Source organism: Hyla sarda, chromosome 5 (genome assembly GCF_029499605.1).
Source record: "Hyla sarda isolate aHylSar1 chromosome 5, aHylSar1.hap1, whole genome shotgun sequence".
Classification (NCBI taxonomy): domain Eukaryota; kingdom Metazoa; phylum Chordata; class Amphibia; order Anura; family Hylidae; genus Hyla; species Hyla sarda.
The window spans coordinates 13,714,287-13,730,389 of NC_079193.1; the positions used below are offsets into that span (position 1 = coordinate 13,714,287).

The 16,103-nt window shown below is 40.1% G+C and overlaps 1 protein-coding gene and 1 long non-coding RNA gene across 7 annotated transcripts in view; one reads left to right on the forward strand and one right to left on the reverse strand.

Annotated features, from left to right (window-relative positions):
* The window catches only part of LOC130272900 (uncharacterized), a 49,537-nt gene extending 48,677 nt beyond the window's left edge, over positions 1-860 (reverse strand). For all 6 annotated transcript variants that reach the window (XR_008843776.1, XR_008843778.1, XR_008843779.1 and 3 more), the window contains exon 1: positions 763-860. This is a non-coding gene — a long non-coding RNA (uncharacterized LOC130272900). The remainder of the gene's footprint in view (positions 1-762) is intronic.
* MEOX2 (mesenchyme homeobox 2) overlaps positions 1-16,103 on the forward strand; it is a 148,891-nt gene that overhangs the window by 17,515 nt on the left and 115,273 nt on the right. The window lies entirely within an intron of this gene.

Consider the following 16,103-nt stretch of genomic DNA (forward strand, 5'->3'; position numbering starts at 1 on the left):
TGTATCTAAGCTTGTTATGTGTGATACTCTGTTGAGCTGTTGTATCTAAGCATGTTATGTGTGATATAATCTGCTGAGCTACTGTATCTAAGCATGTGGTGTGTAATACTCTGCTGAGCTGTGTATCTAAGCCTTTGGTGTGTGGTACTATCTGCTGAGCTGTGTATCTAAGCCAACTATGGGTGATATTATCTGCTGAGCTACTCTGTCTAAGCCTGTGGTGTATGAGATACTCTCTACTGAGCTGTGTATCTAAGCCTGTTATGTGTGAAATTATCTGCTGAGCTGCTCTATCTCAGCCTGTGGTGTGTAATTCTCTCTGCTGAGCTGTGTATCTAAGCCTTTGGTGTGTGTGGTACTCTCTACTGAGCTGTGTATCTAATCCTTTGGTGTGTGGTACTCTTTGCTTAGCTGTGTAACTAAGCCTGTGGTGTGTAATACTCTCTGCTGAGCTTTGTATCTAAGGTGTGTGGTACTCTCTGCTGAGCTGTGTATCTAAGCCTGTGGTGTGATACTCTCTGCTGAGCTGTGTATCTAAGCCTGGGGTGTGTAATATTCTCTGCTTAGCTGTGTATCTAAGCCTGTGGTGTGTAATACTCTCTGCTGAGCTGTGTATCTAAGCCTTTGGTGTGTCGTACTCTCTGCTGAGCTGTGTATCTAAGCCTATAATGTGTGATATCATCTGCTGAGCTGCTGTATCTAAATCTGAGGTGTGGAATACTCTCTGCTAACATGGTGTATCTAAGCCTGTGTGTGGGGTACCTTCTGCTAAGCTGCTTTCTCTAGGCCTATTGGGTGAAATCCATCAAAACCTGTGGAGAGGAGAAGTTGCCCATAGCAACCAATCAGATCGCTGCTTTCATTTCATTCACAGGCCTCTGAAGGATATAAGAAGGGATCTGATTGGTTGCTATGGGCAACTGGTCAACGTTTCCTCCACACAGGTTTTGATGAATGTTTATAATTGTCTGCTGAGCTGCTGTATCTAAGCCTGTGGTGTTAAATACGCACTGGTGAGCTGGATTTCTGAATATATGAATAATTTAGTTTTTTTTTTTTTTTTAGCTGATGTATCTAAGCCTATGATTTGTGATACTGGCCCAAGGGTTTGCGTTTCCCCTTCCGTCAGATTTACTATCAGTCTTAGGCTGCATTCACACCTCGTTTTCAGTGGATATGGGTCAAAAATGAGCGCCAGGTTTTCCCCTCCCCCATCGGTCGGCTCATTTTTGACTCGTATCCGGTTTTGTGACTGGACCTAAAACCGTAGTATACTACGGTTTTAGGTCCGGTCAGGAAATTGGATACGGGTCAAAAATGAGCCGACCGGTCCGGCTGTGGTACAGGAGAGCTGGTTTTCCCCTCCCCCTGCCGGATTCGGCAACTGTAGACTGAAAACGAGGTGTGAATGCAGCCTTAGGGTACATTCCCACACGGCGTATTTTGCTGCGTATTTGCTGCGTATTTGGTGCTGCGTATTTTCCTACCCATTGACTTCAACAGAGAAAATAAAATACGCAGCAGCAAATGCGCAGCAAATACGCCCTGTGGGAATGTACCCTAAGGGTGCATTCACACCACGTTGTTGCAATACAGTTCCCGTATCCGGTTTTTGATGAAAAACGGATTCCTCAAAACCGGACTAAACTGTATCAAGACGTGTGTACAAATTTCTACCCATATACGGTTAAAAAACTTATACGGTTTGAAAAATGATGTCCGGTTGCATCCGTCTTTTAAGAAAAAAAGTATACGTTTTTAACTTTTCACTCCATTTTGAATAAAGTTTCACTTGTTTGATTGAAATTCCAATCCAAAAAACAACTTAGCAAAGGAAAAAAACGTATGGTGAAAACCGGATGGAACCGTGCGCACATACAGTTCTGTACGGTTCCCATTGACTCCCATGTTTAAAAAAAACGTAAACAATTTAATACGGTTTTTCACCCGAACCAAAAAACTTGATAGACTACGGTTTGGGTTCAGGTAAAAAACTGGACAAAACCGTATAAGACGCAAAACGGACAAACCGGATGATGCGTTTGACATACAGTTTACAATGTTAAGTCAATGCATACGGTTTTCTATACGGTTCCGTACGGTTTTTAACTTGAAACTCTATACGGGAACTGTATTGCAAAACCGAGGTGTACATGCACCCTAAGGCCGGGTTCACACCCCGTTTTTACAATACAGTTCCCGTATACGTTTTCAATTTGAAAACCGTACGGAACCGTATTGAAAACCGTATGCATTGACTCTTCATTGAAAACCGTATGCCAAAAGATGCATCAGGTTGTGTCCGTTTTGCGTCTTGTACGGTTTTTCCATTTTTTTCCTGTGCCCAAAATCGTAAGGCTGGCTTCACACCACGTTTTTCAAATACGGTAACCGTATACGATTTTCTGCAAAAAAACGTATACGACCGTATCCGAAACCGTATGCATAGAGAATGCATTGTAAACCGTATTCCCAATGTTGTGTACGGTTGCATGCGTTTTGCCTCGGATACGGTTTTGCCGATTTTTCAACCGTAGGCGAAAACGCTGTCGACCACGTTTTTGTCTCCGGTTGGAAAACCTTATGCGAACCGTATGCGGTTCTTTTAACATTGTTGTCTGTGAGAACCGTACACAGAATTTCAGAATACGGTTGCACACGGTTTTGCTAATCCGTTTTTGGAGTTGACACATGCGCAGATTGGAATTTCAATAGAACAATAGTAACTTTATTAAATTGCTGGAAAACTAATTCCAACAAAATAGCAAAACCGTTGGCAAAAACTGATGCAAACGGATAGAACCGTACGGGGAAAAACCGTATACGTTTTAATTTGGAGTCATACGGTTGTATACGGTTGCATACGGTTTTTGCCATACGTTTTTTAGCGGAAAACCGTATACGGTAACCGTATTTGAAAAACGTGGTGTGAACCCAGCCTAACCTACCACGGTTTTTGGTCCGGGTGAAAAACCGCATTGAAACGTATACGTTTTTTTTGTTAACATGGGAGTCAATGGGAACCGTACAGAACTGTATGTGCTTACGGTTCCATCCGGTTTTCATCATACAGTTTTTGACTTTGCACAGTTTTTTTCTTGGTATTTCAATCAAACTTTATTCATAACGGAGTGAAAAGTTCAAAACGTATCCGTTTTTTTCTTAAAAAACGGATGCAACAGGACATCATTTTTTAAACTGTATACGGATTAAAATTTGTACACACGTTTTGATACAGTTTAGTCCGGTTTTGAGGAATCCGTTTTTTATCAAAAACCTGATACGGGAACTGTACTGCAAAAACGAGGTGTGAACCTGGCCTAATTGTTGCTTCGTTTAATTAGTTGGATTTTGCCGTGGGCCTTTCTATGTTCAGTTGCGCCATTACGGGACGATTTGCCCTCAAGGCGTCATTGATTAGTCAGGACTTTGAGGAGAAGCGGGAGGTTTTCTGAGCTGATCTGTCGCTGCTTGCGCAAAATCAAGAAAAGAGACGACGTAAACACATAATAAATCTACCTAAAAAATTCAGAATACGTTAAAAAAAGGAAAAAAACGTGTCGGCTTTCTGTTTAGTAACCTGGGCCAACATCCGCTTAATTGTGATATGGGGAAATGCTCTGCAGCTTCTATGTGATACAAGTGAAATGCTCTGCTGAACTTCGGGTGGATTCGGGTAGAGTTGCCACCTGCCCGGTATTTTACCAGCACAGACGGTATTTTGGTAATCCTGCCGGTATTTTTTATATTAAAAATACCGGCCATTTATCCAACCAATCCTCCAACTCCAATGTTGCATCATAACCTATACCAGTGTTTCCCAACCAAAGCACCTCCAGCTGTTTCAAAACTACAACTCCCAGCATGCCCGGACAGCCAACGGCTGTCCGGTCATGCTGGGAGTTGTAGTTTTGCAACAGCTGGAGCAGTGGCATTGCTAGGGGGGCCCACCGCTATTTCTTGTCCCAAAACAACTCTGTTGGTGCTGCGCTCCTCTATCTGTCAGGAGCTCAGCACTGTCACATTACCCTTCCACCTCATGTGATGATGTCAACATCATGTGACCAGTCACGTGTTAGGGGCGGAGCTGAGCAGGATAGAAGAAATGATGGAAGGACCTGTGCAATGCTGTGGAGGAGGCGGGGCTGAGCTATGCTGGAGTGGAGATCACATGTCACCCCAGTAGGAAGGAGATTACATGAGGAGGAGGTTTGTTACAGTGTGTCACCCCAGTAGTAAGGAGATTACATGAGGAGGGGGTTTGTTACAGTGTCTCACCCCAGTAGTAAGGAGTTTACATGAGGAGGGGGTTTGTTACAGTGTGTCACCCCAGTAGTAAGGAGATTACATGAGGAGGGGGTTTGTTACAGTGTGTCACCCCAGTAGTAAGGAGATTACATGAGGAGGAGGTTTGCTACAGTGTGTCACCCCAGTAGTAAGGAGATTACATGAGGAGGAGGTTTGTTACAGTGTGTCCCCCCAGTAGTAAGATTACATGAGGAGGAGGTTTGTTACAGTGTGTCACCCCAGTAGTAAGGAGATTATATGAGGAGGAGGTTTGTTACAGTGCGTCACCCCAGTAGTAAGAAGATTATATGAGGAGGAGATTTGTTACAGTGTGTCACCCCAGTAGTAAAGTGATTACATGAGGAGGAGGTTTGTTACAGTGTGTCACCCCAGTAGTAAGGAGATTACATGAGGAGGAGGTTTGTTACAGTGTGTCCCCTCAGTAGTAAGGAGATTACATGAGGTGGAGGTTTGTTACAGTGTGTCACCCCAGTAGTAAGGAGATTACATGAGGAGGAGGTATGTTACAGTGTGTCACCCCAGTAGTAAGGAGATTACATGAGGAGGAGGTATGTTACAGTGTGTCACCCCAGTAGTAAGGAAATTACATGCGGAGGAGGTTTGTTACAATGTGTCACCCCAGTAGTAAGGAGATTATATGAGGAGGAGGTTTGTTACAGTGTGTCACCCCAGTAGTAAGGAGATTATATGAGGAGGAGGTTTGTTACAGTGTGTCACCCCAGTTGTAAGGAAATTACATGCGGAGGAGGTTTGTTACAGTGTGTTATGTCACCCTGGTAGTAAGGTTCGGCAGAGTCAAGGGGCGGCAATATTAGCTTTTGCCTAGGGTGGCAAAAATACTTGCATCGGCCCTGTGTATGTGTGTGTAGAGGTAGGAAGTGTGTATTAGGGAGGGACCAATATCGATTTTTTAGGGCCGATACCGATAATCTATGACCTTTCAGGCCGATAGCCGATAACGGATTTATCCGTTATCGGATAAGTGAGGGCGGCCCCTAGGAGTGCAGCTGATTCATATTTTGGCATCCCCGCTTCTGCAAAGTTGTGCATGCCTGCTCTATACTGTTCTCCCACTATGCTAAATATGGAATATTCAGAAAAAATATATATATATATATTTTGGCAAACCTTAGCAGATGGCAAGTTACACGTCTACATATCAGGCTGAGCTGAAGTGTCCCTAGTAAATACTTTCACATTTTGTCAACTATGATGAGCAGCGACTACGCAGCCTCCTTGCCCTCATTGTATAGTTTGTACATTACAGTAGTTATACCTGTATTCACTGGCATAGCGGAGGCCTCCGTAGCGGGGCACGCGGGGGGGGGGTATCGTCTAGCTAGGGGCCCCCAGCAGGGGCATTACTATGAGGGCCCATCACTGCCAATCATCTTTTTTTTTTGGTACAGCCCACAAGGGCAACACTGACCACCACCAGCTGGCACCAACAGCAACCCCCAGCTGGTGTCTATCTTGTGTGTTTGGTATGCTGGTAGCAGACGTGCCGCCCACAAGCACGTCTTTTACCAGGAAGGAGGGTGTTGGTGCGGATGCCCTGACTCTTTATAAGGGGAAGCGGCAGCCAGATCTGCTGTAAATGTTTAAATTACAGGTTAGTGCAGCATGAGTTGTAGTTTTGGGTCACCAGCATAGCCGTAGGTTGTATCAGGGAATACTCCCAGCATTCTTTGACACAGTCTATGGCTCTGCAGCTGACTCAAAACTACAACTCCCAGCATGTTGCACTATGTAGTAGTATAGGTTATGGGGCAACATGCTTGGAGTTGTAGTTTTGGGTCAGCTGCAGAGCCATGGGCTGTATCAGGGCATGCTTGGCGTTGTAGTCAGTAAGTACAACTCTCAGCATTCCTTGACACAGCCTATGGTTCTGCAGCAAGCCCAAAAGTACAACTCCCAGCATGTTGCACCATAACCTATACTACTATATAGTGTCACAACCGCTCCCCATCTGTCTCCATCTGTGGTATTACAACTTGGCTCCATTCACTTCAATGGAAAATTTGCTGCAAGAACTTGAAAGAAGTTAGGTCTGTTTTTCTATTCCTGAATAACCCCTTTAAGGACACTGGACGTAAATGTACGTCCTGGTGACCTGATACTTAATGCATCTGAACGTACATTTACAACCTGAGTGGTGGTCTGACTATGAAGCAGGAGCTGCGCTCGCTTCATGCAATGTAAGTGATGACTGCTCTCAGAAGCCATGCACTCACAGCCAATGACAAACAACGTTGATCCTGTTGTTAGCCATCATTAACCCCTTTAATGCTGTGACCAATAACGATCATGGCACATAAGAGACACAATGACGGAAGAGCCACAATGACTGTCCCCCTAATCAATTGATTTGTCTGCTTGCCGGAGGTCCTCTCACTTGCTCCGCGCAGGTCCTGGCTTCAATCTGCGGATAGAGCCTGGCTCAGCAGACTCAGTAGATCCCCGATAACACTGAGTAATGATATGCATTTGCATACGCATAGCATTATTTAGTGTTAGCAATCTCAATATTGTATGTGAAAGTCCCCTATGGTGACTTAAAAAAAAAAGAATTAGGGTTTTATTTTTAGAATTCCTCCCACAAATAATGCTTTTGGTTCTGCTGTACATTTTATGGCAACATTAAAGATGTCATTACAAAGTACAATTGGTCGCGCAAAAAACAAGCTCTCGTACGGGTCTGTGGATGGAAAAGTAAAAAAGTTATGGCTTTTAAATGTGAGAAGATAAAAAACAAAATGACCATCATAGCCGAACAAACTTCAGAAATTTTCTGGTCAGGTCTACATGATTCTCCATGTCATGTTCAGATCTTGATTGTCTCCATCCATCATGTTACTTGTTGTCCTCTTCTCGTTTTTCATTCTACTCCTGTTTCTACTAGAATAATTTGTCTTCTCGTCAGGTATTCACACTTCTCCATGTCATATTCAGATCTTCACGATTCTCCATGTCACATTCAGGTCTTGTCTTGATTGTCTCCATCCATCATGGGACTTGTCATCTTCTATTTTTCCATTCAACTCCTGGTTCTTCTAAAACATCTGGTCTTCTAGTTGGGTCTTCACACTTCTCCATGTCATGTTCAGGTCTTCACGATTCTCCATGTCAAGTTCAGGTCTTGTTTGTCTCCATTCATCATGTTACTGCTTGTCCGCTTCTACTTTTACATTCAACTCCTGGTTCTTCTAAAACATCTGGTCTTCTGGTCGGGTCTTCATGATTCTCCCTGTAATGTTCAGATCTTCACATTTCTCCATGTCATGTTCAGGTCTTCACGATTCTCCATGTCATGTTCAGGTCTTCACAATTCTCCATGTCAAGTTCAGGTCTTCACAATTCTCCATGTCAAGTGCAGGTCTTGATTGTCTCCATTCATCATGTTACTGCTTGTCCTCTCCACTTTTCCATTCAACTCCTGGTTCTTCTAGAACATCTAGTCTTCTGGTCGGGTCTTCACATTTCTCCATGTCATGTTCAGGTCTTCATGATTCTCCATGTCATATTCAGGTCTTCACGATTCTCCATGTCATGTTCAGGTCTTCATGATTCTCCATGTCATGTTCAGGTCTTCATGATTCTCCCTGTGATGTTCAGGTCTTCACGATTCTCCATGTCATGTTCAGGTCTTCACGATTCTCCATGTCATGTTCAGGTCTTCACGATTCTCCATGTCATGTTCAGGTGTTCACGATTCTCCATGTCATGTTCAGGTCTTCACGATTCTCCATGTCATGTTTAGGTCTTCATGATTCTCCATGTCATGTTCAGGTCTTCTGAGACAATATATTAATAGTAATATTCATATTTTTTTTTTCTTCCTTTTACGAAAGTCAGATTTTTATTGTTGTTTTCCTGTTTCTTACTTGCCTTGTAGAAGTCATTGGAGGCTGAGTTGTTGGCTTATGGGGTCATATTTCTGCATATTTTGCCAACATCCACATAAGAAGATGACATTGGTGGAATCATTGGTGAAGTCTGTAAGAGGGGTTTATCATAGAATTGTACCCCTTTGGTACGGCTCAAATATTTCTGCACTTGCACATATAGTATAATGTAAAGTATCATTACAATGACAGAAATCTCTGAGCTGCACCAAAGGGGTTAAACACTTTATTAAGACCTTTCATTCTATATCAGATGTGGTCCGAGGTTCAGATTCCACCATTTATGACCTATCAGAGGACAATAGAGGCAGAAATATGGACACATAGGTCATCTATTCATTCCCCATTGACTTGTAACAAGAAAACCTCAAGACTAGAGATGAGCGAATTTTTGAAAAATTCGATTCGGCCGATTCGCCAACTTTTCAGAAAAAATTTGGTTTGGTCGGAATTTATTCATGGCAAATCTGTATTAAAAACAGCTATTTCTGGTCTACAGAGCGCCTCAACTTTCGGTTTCCCTGTTCTGCCCACCCACAATAGGCGGGGCAGAACGGGGAAACCGAAGAGGACCGACGGCAGAAGATCCACTTACCCATCCGGAGGCAGCTGGCGATGGTGTAGTTTCCAAAATAGTATGCCATGTTGTTGTTTTTTTTTGCTGTTGTGGCACAATAGGGGCTTCCTAAATGTGACATGCCCCCAAAAACCATTTCAGCAAAATTTGCTTTCCAAAAGATAAATATGACTCCTTCTCTTCTGAGCATTGTAGTTCGCCCGCAGAGCATTTTACATCCTAACATGGGGCATTTCCATATTCAGAAGAGATGGGGTTACAAATTTGGGGGGGGGGGGGCCTTTTCTCCCATTACCCTTTATAAAAATGGTAAATTTGGGGAAAAAAACTGCACTTTAGTGAAAATATATATTTTTTCATTTACACATCCGACTTTAACGAAATGTCGTCAAACACCTGTGGGGTGTTAAGGCTCACTGGACCCCTTGTTACGTGCCTTGATGGGTGTAGTTTCCAAAATAGTATGCCATGTGGGGTTTTCTGCTGTTCTGGCACCATAGGGGCTTCTTTAAGGGGACATGCCCCACAAAAACCATTTCAGAAAAATTCACTCTACAAAATCCCATTCTCGCTCCTTCCCTTCTAAGCCCTCTACTGTGCCCGCCGAACACTTGACATACACATGAGGTATTTCCTTACTCTAGAGGAAGTGGGTTACAAATTTTGAGGGGATTTTTCTCCTTTTACCCCTTGTAAAAATTCAAAAATTGGGTCTACAAGAACATGCGAGTGTAAAAAATGAAGATTTTTAATTTTCTCCTTCATTTTGCTGCTATTCCTGTGAAACACCTAAAGGGTTAAAATACTTACTGAATGCCATTTTGAATACTTTGGGGGGTGCAGTTTTTATAATGGGGTCATTTGTGGGGTATTTCTAATATGAAGACCCTTCAAATCCACTTCAAACCTAAACTGGTCGATGAAAAATTCTGATTTAGAATTTTTTTGGGAAAATTGCTGCTGAACTTTGAAGCCCTCTGGTGTCTTCCAAAAGTAAAAAAAATGTCAACTTTATGATGCAAACATAAAGTAGACATATTTTATATGTGAATCAATATATCATTTATTTGGAATGTCTGTTTTCCTTACAAGCAGAGAGCTTCAAAGTTAGAAAAATGCAAAATTTTCAATTTTTTTCATCAAATTTTGGAATTTTTCACCAAAGAAATGATGCAAGTATCGACAAAATTTTACCAATAACATAAAGTAGAATATGTCACGAAAAACATTCTCGGAATCAGAATGAAAGGTAAAAGCATTCCAGAGTTATTAATGTTTAAAGTGACAGTGGTCAGATGTGCAAAAAACGCTCCTACAGTCCTACAGTGAAAATTGGCTGGGTCCTTGAGGGGTTAAAGCGTAACTCTCATTAAAACAAATTTTTGCTATTGCACTCCTTATGGTAAATAAAAAATATTTCTAATATACTTTGTTTAAAAAAAATTACGTTTTCTATGTTTTATTTGTGCTTTAAAAAAAAAGCTCAAGAGCACATTTTCCCCCAACTCATAGACAGACTTTGGACCGAAGTCCAAACACAGAAAGTGAATCCTGGAGTGCTGAGGGGGGTGTGTCCAGCCCCATCCAATCATAGCTCCTCTCACACTTAACTGCCATATGCTATTGGCTGGACACCTCCCCCTCCAAAGTCTATATATGAGATGAGGGAAAATATGCTCTTGAGCTTTTTTAAGCACAAATAAAACATAGAAAACTTCATTTTTTTTTTTAAAACAAAGTATATTAGAAATATTTTTTATGAGGAGTGCAATAGCAAAAATTAGTTTTAATTAGAGTGCCCATTTAACTTGTATTGTATTGTCTTGTATTGTATTGTCTTGTATTGTATTGTATTGTATTGTATTGTATTGTATTGTCTTGAATTGTATTGAACTGTATTGTATTATGGTGTATTGGGGCTGTTTATAACTATTGCCACCTGGTAGCTCCAGATATGCCGTGTAGTCATCTTCCATGTGACTGCGCATCTGTTTCTGAATGTATTGTAATTCTTTTTTCTTTTTTTGTGTATATAGACAATGGTTTATCCATAGGCAGAGATGTTGTTTCTCCATTGTTATATAGGTTTTGTTTAGTCTGGGTGGTGTCCAGTGTGATTTACCGGGGAAAATGTGGAGGTTGTTTATTCATTTGGTATAGTAGTTGTTGTAGAGGTTTTCATTGATCATACACATTTGATAGATAGATAGATATGAGATAGATATATTGATAGATATGAGATAGATAGATATGAGAAAGATAGATAGATAGATATGAGATAGATAGATAGATATGAGAAAGAAAGATAGATATGAGATAGATAGATATGAGAAAGATAGATATGAGATAGATAGATAGATAGATATGAGATAGATAGATATGAGATAGATAGATAGATAGATAGATAGATATGAGATAGATAGATATGAGATAGATAGATATGAGATAGATAGGAGATAGAGAGATAGATAGATATGAGATAGATAGGTAGATAGATATGAGATATATAGGTAGATATGAGATAGATAGATATGGGATAGATGGATAGATGATAGATAGATCAGGCTTGTCTATATGTTCATTTGCAAAGTTCAAACGCTGATTTTTGTGGTAAGGACGTAGATGACGTTTTCTTCTGATGATTCTTCCATGAAGACCATATTTGTACAAGTATCTCTTTATAGTGGAATAGTGTACCACAACTCCAGTGTCTGCCAGATCTTTCTGGAGGGATTGTGCAGTCAAACTTGGGTTTTGAATTTTTTATTTTTTTTTTTCACAATCCTGCGAGCTGTTCTGTCTGATATTTTTCATGGTCTTGCAGATCTTGCTTTAACTTCCACTGTTCCTGATGACTGCCATTTCTTAATTACATTCCGAACAGAGGATATTGATATCTTCTTATAGCCTTCTCCAGCTTTGTGAGCGTCAACTATTTTCAGTTTCAGATTTCTAGACAACTGCTTAGAAGAACCCATGGTGCTGATTGTTGGGACAAGGTCAGATGAGTCTGGGCATTTAAAACCTTTGAGATTGACATCACCTGGTCTTCCCAGATGATGATTGAGAACAATCCATGACACTGGCAGGTCTCAGCTTTGCAAAGGGGGCAGTGTTTGATATAAACTCTGCAGGGTGCCCTAACTTTTGCAGACGCCATTTTTTGAATGAATTGTATATACTATATATACCCTACACTATGTATCACTTGTTGCCTGACAATGACCGTGTGAGACGGTCAAAACGTCGCTCTGATGTTTTGGTGAATAAAACCATACACCTTTTTCCACGTGAACCGGAGTGCTGCTATCTTCTTGTGTTTAGATAGATAGGAGATAGATAGATATGAGATAGATAGATATGTGATAGATATGAGATAGATAGATATGAGATAGATAGATATGTGATAGATATGAGATAGATAGATATGAGATAGATAGGTATGAGATAGATAGATAGATATGAGATAGATAGATAGATAGATAGATAGATATGAGATAGATAGATAGATATGAGATAGATAGATAGATATGAGATAGATAGATAGATCGATAGATAGATAGATAGATATGTGATAGATAGATAGATATGAGATATATAGATAGATAGGAGATAGATAGATATGAGATAGATAGATAGATAGATATGAGATAGATAGATATGAGATAGATTCAGTAATATTAGACAAATCTTAGAATCTATGTTTATTAACCCCTTAACGCACCAGGACGAACATTTATGTCCTAAGCATAACCGCGGGCATCGGAGCAATGCCCGGATCATGCGCTGCAGGTCCCGGCTGTTGATCGCAGCCAGGGACCCGCCGGTAGTGGCGGACATCCGCGATCCCGCGGATGTCCGTCATTAACCCCTCAGATGCCGTGATCAATACCGATCACGGCATCTGCAGCATCGCGGTCACTTAATTGGATGATCGGATCGCCCGCAGCGCTGCTGCGGCGATCCGATCTTCCTGCACGGCAACCGGAGGTCCCCTCACCTGGCTCCACTGTCTTCCCGGTGTCTTCTGCTCTGATCTGCTTTCCCGCAGACCAGAGCAGAAGATGACCGATAATGCTGATCAGTGCTGTGTCCTATACATAGCACTGAACAGCATTGGCAATCGATTGATTGCTATAAATAGTCTCCTATGGGGACTATTAAAGTGTAAAAATAAAAGTAAAAAAAAAAAAGTAAAAAAATATTTGAAAAACCCCCTCCCCCAATAAAAACGTAAATTGCCCCATTTTCCCTATTTCACCCCCAAAAAGTGTTAAAAAAATATTTTAGATACATATTAGGTATCGCCGCGTGCGTAAATATCCGAACTATTCAAATAAAATGTTAGTGATACCGTACAGTGAACGGCGTGAACGTAAAAAAAAAAAAGTCCAAAGCTGCTTTTTTATAACATTTTATTCCAAAAAAAATTGAATAAAAAATTTATTCAAAGTTTTATATAAGCAAATATGGTATCAATAAAAAGTACAGATCACGGCGCAAAAAATGAGCCCTCATACTGTCACCTATATGGAAAAATGAAAAAGTTATAGGTCTTCAAAATAGGCGGATCTTAAATGTACTAATTTGGTTAAAAAGTTTGTGATTTTTTTAAACGCAATAGTAATAGAAAAGTATGTTATCATGGGTATCATTTTAATCGTATTGACCCAAAGAATAAAGACCACATGTCATTTTTACCATAAATTGTACGGCGTGAAAACGAAACCTTCCAAAATTAGCAAAATTGCGGTTTCCCCACACAAATAGTATTTTTTTGGTTGCGCCATACATTTTATGGTAAAGTGAGTGATGGCAAAAAACAAGCCCTCATACTAGTCTGTGGATTTTTTGAAGGCGAGGAGGAAAAAATTAAAACGTAAAAAAAAAAAAAATTCTGCGTCCTTAAAGGGTTAAAGGGGCACTCAAGAGGGAAAAAAATGTTTTTAAAGCAACTGGTGCCAGAAAGTTAAACAGATTTGTAAATTACTTCTATATAAAAATCTTTATTATTCCAGTACTTATCAGCTGCTGTATACTACAGAGGAAGTTGTGTAGTTCTTTCCAGTCTGACCACAGTGCTCTCTGCTGACACCTCTGTCCATGTCATGAACTGTCCAGAGCAGGATAGGTTTGCTATGGGGATTTGCTCCTGCTCTGGACAGTTCCTGACATGCTCTATCTATCTATCTATTATATATATTTCCATCTGTCTATCTAGTCTATAACAGGAAGGTTCAGATATTAGTCTGGGCCCCAGGATGACCACTGATCACTATAACAAGTCATGGTAGAATGGAAAAACATTATGGTTGAGTCACGGTAAACCCATTATCAAATGTGACTGTAGCCGCAGCTGAACCCTAGAGAAGAAGAGTGAATGTATACAATATATAGTGCTGGGAAATCCAGTATATGTCACCACTATGTGTTACAAGCAGGAAATTAATAGAAGGAGTATAGTAAAGTGTTGTAAAACATTTTTTTCCGGTTACATAAATAATTCTGCCAAATCATCCACATAATGTAGATAGAGACAGAAGTGTGAACGTAAATGTATTATCAGCAGATCTGCAGAGGATAGGTTACACTGAATAATATTACTAATCATAATAATAATACCTTTATGAGTAATATGATTTTATTGTTTACATTGTAACTATTATTATTGTCATCATCAACATAAAGGTATTGTTATTGTCTATTTATCTATCTATCTCATATCTATCTATCTATCTATCTATCTCATATCTATCTATCTCATATCTATCTATCTATCTATCTCATATCTATCTATCTATCTATCTATCTATCTATCACATATCTATCTATCTATCTCCTATCTATCTATCTATCTATCTATCTATCTATCTATCTCATATCTATGTATCCCATAGCTATCTATCTCATATCTATCTATCTCATATCAATCTATCTATCTATCACATATCTATCTATCTATCTCCTATCTATCTATCAATCTCATATCTTTCTATCTATCTTATATCTATCTATCTCATATCTATCTATCTACCTATCTCATATCTATCTATCTATCTCATATCTTTCTATCTATCTTATATCTATCCATCTATATATCTATCTCATATCTATCTATCTTATATCTATCTTTCTATTTATCTATCTCATATCTATCTATCTATCTCATATCTATCTATTTATCTATCTCATATCTATCTATTTATCTATCTCATATCTATCTATTTATCTATCTCATATCTATCTATTTATATATCTCATATCTTTCTCATATCTATCTATCTATTTATCTATCTCATATCTATCTATTTATCCCTCTTAGTACTTTTTGTATAGTAACATATTATCCATGTATAGTTGGTTCTAGAGAAGGTGATGAGAGGGATTTGGAATGGACGTTGTGATAGATTTACAGTAAATTACGGAAGTGTCTGATCCTTGTTTCTTCTATAATTCCGGGAATTATTTCTTATGATGGAGTCAGTTCTTCCCCCACTGTCATTGATGTTGAGCTGTATACAGTGAATACTTTTTGGCTGATGTGTGTCCGCGTATAATAAAAATCCTGTAACAGAGGCTTTAAATTCTTGACAAGAGATATAGATGCAATAAAAGACGACACAACAAGCTGTAAATATAAAGTCAGGAACCACAGACAAAAAGTACACGATACTGAATGAAAAGGAACCAAACTAAAACATCAATGTATTAAACCACAATGGTGGAGACGTATGTAACCACAATGGGAGATGTATCTAACCACTATGGGGGAGATGTATCTAACCACAATGGGGGAGATGTATCTAACCACTATGGGGGAGATGTATCTAACCACAATGGGGGAGATGTATCTAACCACTATGGGGGAGATGTATCTAACCACAATGGGGGAGATGTATCTAACCGCAATGGGGGAGACGTATCTAACCACAATGGGTAGATGTATCTAACCACAATGGGTAGATGTATCTAACCGCAATGAGGTAGACGTATCTAACCACAATGGGGGAGATGTATCTAACTGCAGTGGGGGAGACGTATCTAACCACAATGGGGGAGATGTATCTAACCACAATGGGGAAGACGTATCTAACCACAATCAGGGAGATGTATCTAACTACAATGGGGGAGACGTATCTAACCACAATGGGAGATGTATCTAACCACTATGGGGGAGATGTATCTAACCACAATGGGGGAGATGTATCTAACCACAATGGGGGAGATGTATCTAACCACAATGGGGGAGATGTATCTAACCGCAATGGGGGACACGTATCTAACCGCAATGGGGGAGACGTATCTAACCACAA